Here is a 12,304-nt window from a genome sequence, read left to right on the forward strand (position 1 = left end):
GGCACCTAAATCAAGATAATAGCATAGAAAGAGAAAGAATTACAGGAAAACAGCTATCCCCTTTGACACTTTTTCATTCTTCTCTCCATTCTTTGTACTACGCTATGTAGTATAATGTAGACTTTTTTTTCCATTGAAAATGTTATCTTTTTTTTTTTTTTTCATCCTCACCCAAAGACATTTTTCCATTTTTTGTTCAGAAAGAGTGGGAGGGAGAGAGAGAAAGAGAGAGAGAGAGAAACATCAATGTGAAAGGGACACATCAAGTGGCTGCCACCTGCATGACCAACCAGGGCCAAGGACAAACTGCAACCGAGGTACATGCCCTTAGCAGGAACTGAACCCGGGTCTCTCTGGACTGCAGGCCGACACTCTAACCACTGAGCCAAACTGGCCAGAGCAGTTATCATTCTTAAAAGCAACATAATCAAGTCTATTTTATTTAGGGCAGACATATTCATTGGAGCTCTGTGTCCTGGTACATATTCTGCCTTTATTTAGCAGAGGGCTGAAAGGGAAATGTTAAAAGTAGAAGAAGAACCTTAAAATAGTAGGGAAGGAGCTCTTCCACAAGACACATTCTGTCATATAACTAAAGACTACTCTTTGACATTCTAGATTTTTATATTTATCTCCCATTCCTGGCAATCGTTTCAAAATGCATTATTTCTAATTTTAGTGATTTCTTTCACAAAACTGAGTATGATTGATCATCTTTGATGGTTATATCACTCGAAATTATTAACTGGATTACAATGATATCCTCAGGGGCTAATGAGGTTTGTCAAGTTTTTTATCCCTCTGTCAAAGCATCTGAGACTCTTAGGTTTTTTTTAATAGATACATCTCAGATTTTCATCACTCCATTAGTTTATTGATTATCAGGAGAATTTTTATGTTTGAATAGTCCTGCATGAATTTTTTTTTTCTTGGCAATTGGAATTTTATGCTTTTTAGAATCTGCTGAACTTCTTTTAAAATGTAAATTGTTCACCAATTTCTGACTCATATGTTTAATAAAAGTAAATTGTGACTTCTCTTACAACATGACAATGTGATGTAATCTAGGACTGAGACCTGCTACTCTTGGTGCACACTTCACAGCTGACCTGAGGTAGGATGCTGGTCCTCTAATTTAGCAAATGCCCTTCAGTCAACAAAGACTTGATTATTGATTTATCCATTGCAAGTATTGTTCTACTTCTTACGGTGTTGTATTGGTTTGTTACTGCTGTCATGACAAGCTACCACAAACTTAGAGGCTCACCCAACAGGAATTTATTGCCTCACAGTTTGGGAAGCAAAGAGTCCAATATCAAGGTGTTGGCAGGATCCATTCCTTGTGAGGGCTGTAGGAGGAGGATCTATTCCAGGCCCTCTTTTGTCGGTTTGTAGATGGCTGCCTTCATGAAATTCACCATCTAGGTGTATCACTATGTCCAAATTTCCCATTCTTTTTTTTTTGTTGTTGTTTATTTGTTATTCAGATAGAGTGGAAGGGAGAGAGGGAAGAAGAGAGAGAGACAGAAACATCAATGCTAGAGAGACACATCCACTGGTTGCCACCCACAGGACCTCAACCAGGGCCGGGGACAAACTGCAACTAAGGTACCTGGAAACTGAACCTGGGACTCTCTGGTCTGCCAGCCAACGCTCTAACCACTGAGCAAAACCAGCCAGGGAAAATTTCCTATTTTTGTAAGGCCATCAATCATATGGGAGTAGAGCCACCCTAATAAACTAATTTTAACTTAATTACCTCTGTAGAGGCCCTATCTCCAAATAAGATCACATTTGGAAGTACTAGGAGTTAGGATGTTAACATATGAGTTTTGAGAGGACACATTTCAACCCATAACAAGTCCTTACAGTTCAACTTTCTCAAAATAATTTATCCTGATATCTTGCTAGAACCAGAGACACATCTATGAAGATGATATGTCCTATGCCATAAGAAACAAATAATTTTATTACTGGAATAAAATTCCTTCTGCCTTCTTTCCTAATTTGCACTATGTAATAATAATAATATTATATGTGGAGTTTCACTATCATAAGAATAATTAATATACGTGCAAGGGTTCACAAACAAGTCTAAATAAGAGTTAGTAAATTGCATGAATCGGTTTGTGGTGTATTTGTTCAACGAAAGCATCTCTATCCCTGAGCCTCTGGAAATGTGATTCTTAGCTCTTATCAGAATGTTCTTTCCAGTGGCTTTGCTATACTTGTAGCCTGTCTTGCCTCATGCTTCAGATTATCCCCAAATCTCTTAAACAAACAGCATCTGGCCTCAGTGTGCCCTGAACCTCTCAGTTAGTGGCCCCAGGCCCAGCACTAACAACAGCTGGCCTTGGTTCACAGCTTGGCCTTGCCTGGGCAACTTCAACCCCAGCACAAGTAGCAGCCATCTGTAGATCACTTTGTAGCTCATGCCTGGTGGCCCTAGGCAGAACACAGGGAGAGGCTGACCTTGGCCTGCCCCAGAGCTAGTGCACCCAGTGGACAGCTTCAGACCACATCAAAAACCACCCAACCACATCCACAAGTGACACACTCAAGGGGAAGACCCAGCGGGCACCAGAATTCTGATGAAATAAGTCATACTTTGTGGGGCAGGCCCTGCACAGCTGACCCTCTGTAGTGGTTGGTAGTTGTAATCAGCTTTTGCAGCAGATTGGCCTGGAGATAAATTCCTCCCATTAATGTGCTAACAGCAATCAAGGCTCATCGAAAACAGGAGAGTGTATACAGCTCACATGGAGAAGGGGTTGGTGCACCTGGAGTGCATGACTTGGGTGATACTGGGCCCTACAGAACACCTATAACATAAGGCCTCTCAACGAAGACCTAGAGGTACAGGCCTTCATAGAAACATGTCCCAAAAGAAAGAACAGCCCTGGCCAGTTTGGCTAAGCAGTAGAGTGTCGGCCTGCGGTCCAGAGAGACCCGGGTTTGGTTCTGCTAGGGGCATGTACCTCGGTTGCAGTTTGTCCCCGGCCCCAGTTGGGGTTGTGTGGGTAGCAACTAGTGGATGTGTCTCCCTCACATCAATGTTTCTCTCTCTCTCTTCTCCCCTCTCTCCCACCCACTCTATCTGAAGATAAATGCAAAAAAAAAAAAAAAAAAAAGTCCTTGGGTGAGGATAAAAAAACAAAAAGGACATGATAACCATAAAAAGAACCAGTCAGAAATAAAGAATACACTAACTGAAATGAGGAAAAACTTACAGGGAATCAATAGCACAGTAGATGAAGTAGTGGATCAAATCAATGATTTGGAATACATGGAAGCAAAAAACACCCAATCAGAACAGCAAAAAAAAAGAAAGAAAGAAAGAAAAGAATCCCTCCCCTCCCAAATAAAAATGGTATAAGGAGCCTCTGTGACAACTTTGAGCATAGCAACTTTTGCATCATGGGGGTGCCAGAAGAAGAAAGAGAACAAGAAAATGAAAACCTATTTGAAAAAATAATGACAGAAAGCTTCCCTAACTTGGTGAATGAAATAAACATACAAGTCTAGGAAGCACAGAGAGTCCCAAACAAGATGAACCCAAAGAGGCCTGCACCAGACACATCAAAATTAAAATGCAAAAGGTTAAAGACAAAAAGAGAAGTTTAATAAGCCGCAAAAGAAAAGCAGTTAGTTACCTCCAAGGAAGCTCCAAAACTTTGCAGGCCAGAAAGAATAGGCAAGAAATATTCAAAGTGATAAAAAGCAAGTACCTACCTACAACCAAGATTACTGATAAAGCTATTATTTAGAATATAAGGGCATCAAAAGCTTCCTGGACAAGAAAAAGCTAAAGAAGTTCATCACCACCAAGCCAGTATTATATGAAATGTTAAAGGGTCATCTGTAAAACAAAGAAGTAAAAAAAAAAGAAAAGAAGTAAACAAACAAGCAGAATGAAAACAGGCTCATAGATACAGAGAACATTTTGAGTGTTACTAGACGGAAGAGGGGTTAGAGGGATAGGTGAAAAGGGTGAAGGGATTGAGAAGTACAAATTGGTTCTTACAAAATAGTCTTGGGATGTAAAGTACAGCATAGGGAATATAATCAATAATATTCTAATAACTATGTATGATGTCAGATGGGTACAAAATTTATCAAGATGATTGCTTAGTAAGTTATACAATGTCTAATCTCTTGGGTGTACATCTGAAACCAGTATAATATTGTATGTCAATTGTAATTGAAAATTAGAAAATAATTTAAATAAAGAAAATAGTGATCTTTCATTGTCTAGTACTGTTACTACTGGGTATTTTAAAAGTTAAACGTTATAGGTCTTCCTAAATTGCAAATGAGAAGAAAGTTATATACTAGTATTGGCATCAAGATTCTTGTGCTATTAGGTAATGAATGTGCATGAGTAATAATTTTTAATTTTTTTTTTTTATCCTCACCCAAGGACATCCTTGCATTCTTTGTTCAGGTAGAGTGGGAGGGAGAGAGAGAAAGAGAGAGAGAGAGAAACATCAATGAGAAAGGGACACATCGAGTGGCCGCCACCCGCACAACCAACCAGGGCCGGGGACAAACTGCAACCGAGGCACGCACCCCTAGCGGGAACCGAACCCGGGTCCCCCTGGACGGCAGGTTGACGCTCCAACCGCTGAGCCAAACCGGCCAGGGCCATGAGTAATAATTTTTTTAAAAAAAATTTTTAAACATGCCATGACTGGAGTGGCTTAGTTGGTTTGACATCATCCTGTACACTTAAAAGTTGTTGGTTCAATTTCCAGTTAGGGCACATGCCCTGTTTGAAGGCTCGATTTCTCTAGGGGTCATGCAGGAGACAGCCAATCAATGTTTTGTTCTCACATGGATGCTTCTTTATCTCTCTCTCCCTTCTCCTTTCCTCCCTCTCTAAATATCAATAAAACAATCTTTAAAAAGGAAAAAAAAATATGAATGCAATAGTCTACTTATGATTAAAATATATCATATGCATATAACTATAAATTTCTATGTGTTGTCATGTGTCAAATATGAGATGGGAGTGTTGTGAGACAGCATTTAAATTTTAGCTCCATAATGATTAGTCTTGTTTTAATTAAATATGCAACTCAGTTAACATCCTATATGAACTGATACACCCAAATAAAACATACAAGAATGTATCTTTGAAACATTCCATCATTTTCTTCTTTCTTCCAAAGAGAACAACTCATACAAATATACACAGCACTAAACTACACATGGCTCCAGAACAGGAAATGATGTGATTTCTCTAAATATGAACAATAACTATAAAGACATTAGAATTTTCATATCAGTAGAAATTTAAAGCATAAGAAAGAAACTAGTAGGTACCACTCCACAAATATAATTATTTTTTGAGTCTCTCCACTTAATGGAAAGTTAAACAAGGAATAGTACATACTGATGAGGAAACCTTGATGCTGGAGGCAAACAGTCACAGGACAACAGGAACTGGGAGTCTTTCCTGTTTTCACTCACTGACAATTTATCAGGTAGGAAAACTGATAAGGTAGAACAATATGATAAAGTCAGCCTTAACTTCTGCTTTCATTTCAATGTGGGGAATAACCTACTGAAAGAAGATTGCTAGAAAAAGACCATATTTAGCAAGCTTGGCAGTAGCATGTGAGTAAACACAACAGGAAACTGCTTGACCAATCTTTTTGGCTCCTGAAATTAGGAACTCTTGCATATCATCAGAAGCAAGACAACTAAATACACTCAGATAATTTGTTTCAGTGTCTGATAACATTAACTTTTATATATGGCTACTCTGGCAAAATATCGGAGAAACTTCCACCACCCAGAGGCTATAACTATAAAGGTGAAGAACATGCATGGTAAACATAAATATTGCTACTTTGTTTGTATAATTTAATTTTATCATCCCCCATAAAATAGGAAGTTGGGCCCTGGCCAGCATTGGCCTTTGTCTGGAGAGGTCCAGGTTCAGTTCCCGCTGAGGGCATGTACCTCGGTTGCAGTTTTTCCCTGGCCCTGGTTGGTCGTGTGGGTGGCAGCCAGTAGTGTGTTGCCCGAACCCAGACTCTTGACCACCATGCTCCTGACACAGTAGTCACTACAAATCAAAGTCCACACCTCCAAAATCTCCCAAGTAGAATTGTTTTGTCATGCAGTCTAGCAATCACGTAATTCCTTCAACTTAATCTAATTGAATTACGCACTTCAATGTAGCTTAATGACTACATCATTATATGTAAATATTACATCAGTATCCTCAGTCCAACCTCAGAAAAAGTAGAAGTATAGTAGTTTAATTGCTTCAGACCCTAACATGTTACCAACTTCATCTTAATTAACACAGATTTAGCTTAGAGTCTTTGTGCGATTTGTGGACACACAAACATTTTCTTTAGTTTATTTTTACTTTGGTTTGTTCACTTGCATTTTATTGTTTTATATTGTTTTTGTTTGTTTCCTTCTCTGTATTCCAGGGTTATTGACATATAGCAAATTGCTGCATAGGGAAGTGGAAAGGTAGAAGGTGCAATTCATTTGCATAGTAAGGAAAAACAGTCCATGGCCCAGGTTCAAAGAGGATGTGCAGGAGAGTCAATGGAATATGCAAAAAGCAAGGTCAGTATTTCATACTTATCACTTAGATAGTCAGTGTGTTCCAGGACAGCAACTGCCATTGATAAAATAACTTAAGATAGATTTTTCAAAAGTCACCAGTAAATGATGGATTCAGCAACATCTACTTTTCAGAGCTAGAAAATTCTTCCTCTTTAAAAACAGTATTAGCCCTCAATCTGTCTTTAAGAGATTCACTTGTACACTAACCCAACCATAAATTCATTCAATACTTATTGAGTATCTCTTATGTGTTGGGTTTTTTGAAGCTTATCTTGTGAGAAGTAGACAGACAGATACTCACAATATTGTGTTTTAATTGCAATAATATGGCAAGAGTAAGATAAACTAATTTCTAAATATGTTTTAGCATATTGGTTTCTCTGAGTCAGAGATCAGAGTGCAGAATGTTTATTAGGGTCCACCCTGAGGATCAGGGATCTAGAAGGGAGAAAACGAAATAGGGTCAGATACAGTGATCTCAGGCTGTTTTGCCCGCCTGACATCAGCCTCAGCCAACCCTAGAGGGTGCTCTGGAGCTAAAATGTTCTGTCTCTTGTCTCCATTGTATTAAAATACCTGGACCTGTATGTATATTTCCCTTTTATTTATAGGTCACTTCGCTTTGGGAAGTTTGAACTTGAGTAGGGTAGCTCTCTGAGGCTATAGTGACACTGAAGATGCTTCCAGGTGAAGCCTGCCCGCTCACAGAACTCTAAGCATCGGCCACAAGCTCTTCCTTGACGGGGTCTGGGTGACACGTTACCTTGTCTGTCACACCAGGTTTTACCAGCGTTAAGTGTAGAGGGCTATGAATTGCGAAATAAAGTCTTCTTAGAGGAAATGAAGCTTAAACTAGAAGGATGAATAGGAAGAAGTCAGGTAAAAAAGGAGGCAATAAACTTCCAGACAAAAGAAAAATTATGTTTTAATTTCTCTAACAGGATGATAATGCTCTATATTAAGAGTTTACTATATAAACCCAGAGTATTTGAGTTTAGCTGGAGCAGAGAGTACAACGGTTTCAAAAGGCATGAGGTGATCCTGAAAGGGGAGTTAAGTGTGACCAAGTCAGTGGTCCATCCCCTCTGTCTAATTTCAGGGAAAACAAAGCTGCTCTCTCCTTGGTGACATGTGTGAAAGGGTATCTATATTACATTTTACACTGACAAGTGGATCAATGTGGCTATTTTGGAATAACTGAAAATTAAAATAGAATAAAAACTTTCTTTCCCAAAATAAATGAATTTGAACTTCATAATGCTTTTAAACGTCTATGCTTCGTGTGTGTGTGTGTGTGTGTGTGTGTGTACATACATATACATACATACACAGTGCTACTGAGCTATCACTTAACCTTTTGAAAACCATATCTTTTTGTAAGTGATAAAATTGCTTCTACTGAATCTACACATTATGGTATGTTAACAACAACAGGATGTTTTCTTCTGTTTGGGATTCTTTTACCTATTACCTGAAATCAGTAGTGGGATATATTTCCAAGTATATATTATTAGAAACATGCTTACTTCCAGAGCTGGAACACAGGGATCTGTCCTTTCTCTCCGAGTTAGGATTCTGCGGTTCTACTGGTGTCTTCTAATTTTATTATAGCCACAGTTCCTTTTGCCTCAGCTCATTACAGAGACAAATATCCGTTAGTGACAGGTAACTTTTCATTCTAATGTGCCCGTACTACTGATGTCTGGGCCTCTGCGATATTCTATTTTGCACCTGAAATTAGTTTCTGTGTTACAGCTCTGAATGTGTGATAAGGAAAAAGATACAGTAATTTAGATAAACTCCACTAAATGGCTCGACTGAAATAAAGCCAAAATGAAGGTATAAATGGCTGAAGTGATTAAGACTGTCAAGTTCTCTGGGGCACTGTTAGAGAATAAAATAGCTGATGGATTATTATTTATTCATGAATGTGAATTTGGGGGGATTTAATTAAAGATGTTCTATTGCATTTTTCAATGCCTATTTGAAGTTGTAAATCAAGAGCTGCAATAACAGAGGATGTTGCTACTAATTGAAAACTGCATCTCTAGCCATGTTGGGAAAGCCCTCTTTTGAGGTGCTTTCAATGTTTCTACTTAGTGTTTTATCCTATATATGAATATAAAAATGGAGAAAATATTGTTGGTGTGACTGTTTCTTTAAAGATTTTTGAGTCTTTGCACAATGTGTGTATGTGTGTGCGCATGCGCATTTATCTATTTACATCCACGGATAATAGGTGTGTGTTTATGCATATCCATACATATGTGCGTGCATGTGTGTATACATGTATATATGTGAATTTTTTTGCCCTTTCTGAGGTTCTGGTCTACAATTTCAGGAGAAAGATTTTGTTTTAGGCCATTGAATGTTAGGGCATTTTGTTGCACAGCAGTGAGATAACTGTAATAGTCTTAGAAGTAAGACAGAACATATACCTATATTGATTTTTAAATCTGTAGTAACTCTTTGGTTTATTGTACATTATGGCAAATTCTCTAATTATACTGATAAAATAACGCCATACTGCCATACTGATTTTATATTCATTATGACTTGATTCAAAGGAAAGCATGATTTGACTACTTTTTTACTTAGCCTAATATTGACATTATTCAATTTTTATTAGATTTTGCTGCCAGTTTATACTATGTGTCACTCAATATGTTCTTTGCTTTTTTCTGCCTGCTTTTGTTCTCTGAACAACTAATCTGATTCATGAAAGCATGATGTAATATATTTTTTTATCTATTGGAATTTTAGTTTCATTTTTTAAAGAAATCAGAGACTTTATATCAAAGGGCTCACTAAAATAATAAAATTTATCAGGTGGGTCTAAAAAGTACTTATGCCACCCGGCTGGTGTGGCTCATGGTTGAGCATTGTCCCATGGACTGAGAGGTCCTCGTTCAATTCCCGCTCAGGGCACATGCCCAGGTTGCGGGCTCGATCCCCAGTGTGGGGTGTGCAGGAGGCAGCCAATTAATGTTTCTCTCTCACATCGATGTTTCTCTCTCTATCTCTAAAAAGCCAATAATAACATATTTTTTAAAAAAGAACTAGCCTTTCTTATTTAAAAAAAGTATCTATGCTTGTTTTTTAAAATACTCTATTTTGCAATTACCATTGACATACAATAGTACATGAGTTTCAGGTGTACAATATAGTGATTAGACATTTGCACACTTTATGAAGTGATCACCCTAAGTTTAGTACCCATCTTATACTATACATAGTTATTACAATGCTATTGACTATATTCCCTATGCTGTACCTCCCTGTGACTATTTTGTAACTGTCAATTTGTACATCTCAGTCCATTCACATTTTCACCCAGCCTCTCCACTCCCAACTCCCATCTGGAGATCGACAATTTATTCTCTATATACGAATTTATTTCTGTTTCATTTGTTAATTTTGTTTTCTAGATTTCACATATAAATTAAATCATATGGTATTTGTCTTTCTCTGTCTGATTTACTTCACTTAGCATAATATCCTCTAGGTCCACCCATGTTGTTACTTTTTTCTAAGGCTTTCATATATATATAGTTTTATTTTATTTATTGATTTTTAGAGAGAGAGGAGTGGGGAGAGAGAGATGAGAGAGAGAGACATTGATGTTAGAGAGAAACATGGATCGGTTGCCTCCTGCACACTCCTCAAGTAGGGACTTAACCAACAACCCAGGCATGTGCCCTGACAGGGAATCAAACCTGCGACCTTTTGGTGTATGAGGCAATGCTCCAACCAACTGAGCCACACTGGCCAGGGCTGTCTGTTATCAAATATGTATCATTCAGAGCATAGTTCCTTCTAAGCTTTCTCATATTTAACTCTCAGACCCAAAGAACTATCTCACATTCTGAGATACCATGTCTAGCATTCCACTTCAGTGTTAGGAGATGCTCAACAAACTGGTAGAATGAATTAACTTGATTCAAGTGACAGTCTATACTATAATGAATACGGATGTTTGGTAGACATGACAGTACTTTCAACATTAATAACTATCCTTTGCCTTCTCTAGCCATTTTAAGGAGACTTTTTGACATCAAATAAGACAGAAATAATTACAAGTGATAAAAAGCAGAATAGCCTGGCCGGTGTGGCTCAGTAGTTGAGCATTGGCCTATGCACCAAGAGGTCGCTGGTTCGATTCCTGGTCAGGGCACCTACCCAGGTTGTGGACCAAACCCCCAGTGTGGGCATGCAGGAGGCAGCCAATCGATGTTCTCTCTCATCTATGTTTTTTTCTCTCTCTCCCTCTCCCTTCCTCTTTCTCTAAAAATCAATAAATAAAAGAAAAACAGAATAGCCTTCTATGCTTTCTCACTACTCTAGGTCTCAAACATTTACATTTAGAAATAATACATCTCTTTGTAATTTCTATGTTATACCACATTGCTCTTACTGTAGGCTATTATTCAAAGAGAAGAAAATTCTCCATTTGATACTTGTCGCTTTGTGTTGCAGGGTGGTTTCACGAAACTGGCATGTAATGGACATTATTAATTTTATATGTAACATCAATTCTTTTATAACATCATTTATTATTTATTTTAATTTATGACGGATGCAATTCACGCACCATGCAAACAAATATTTGATCCACACAAATGTTAGATTGACCTTTTAAGGATTGGAGTTGGAGATTAAATGCAAATTTATCCTACTTTCTTATTCTTATTTTTATCCCTGGAACCTTATTTTCTCTCTCCTCTACTTATATCATTTGACACAACAACTTTAATTTTTTTTTATTTATTACATCTATCTTTAAATACTTTTCAACAATTTGGGAAGTTTCTATACTGTTAATATTTTATAAATTTAGTTATAAATCCTCACTGTATTATCTTTTCAATTAGAGATTATTCTGGTTGATATATAAGTTAAGTCACATTGTAGCCTATTCATCTCTGCCTTTATGACAACCCTAGGACCATGTATAAGGCCTCTTAACCATACTTAGTTTACATGCCCCATGTTTATCCCTGCATATGAACAATACTAATGAAAGCTGGTCTGTTATATATGTCATTGAGGAATTAGTAACTTTGAAATCTAGGAAAAGTGGTTCTTCCTTTTCAAATTTTCACTTCACAGAGGGTTAATCCTTAGAAGCAGCATTCTATCTTCACATCATATAGTGTTTTCAGGTCTTAGGCAGCATACAGAATAGGTATGGTGGAATAATATTACTTTTGGTGCCAGGAACTCCATCACTGGTACAAATTCAAATGTGTAAGAAGTTGTTCCTTAACACAGGTATACAGACCACTGTTTGGAAATAAGGAAATAAGAAATATAAACTTAATAAAGCAAGCTTTTCCATGAAGTAAATTCCACTGAATTTAAAGACCTATACTTTAGGAACTTTGTGAAAACTACAGATTAGTATACCTGATAAATATAGATGTGAAAATTCTCAAGACACTAGCAAACCAAAGCCAAGTACATTAAAGGAAGATCAAGGAAGATTTAATCATGGAATGCAAGGATGGAGCTATAATAAAGTGAGAGACAAAATTATATGATCTTCTTAATAATAGACACACACCAAAACAAAAAAACACAAAACAAAAAACTCAACACAACAAACCCACAGCTGATATTTGACAATAGAGCCAAGAATAGTCAATAGATAAAGGACAGTCTATTTAAAAAATAGTGTTAGAAAAACTGGATAATGACATTCAGAGAAATGAAA

This window comes from Molossus molossus, unplaced genomic scaffold, assembly GCF_014108415.1.
Source record: "Molossus molossus isolate mMolMol1 unplaced genomic scaffold, mMolMol1.p scaffold_m16_p_14, whole genome shotgun sequence".
NCBI lineage: Eukaryota > Metazoa > Chordata > Mammalia > Chiroptera > Molossidae > Molossus > Molossus molossus.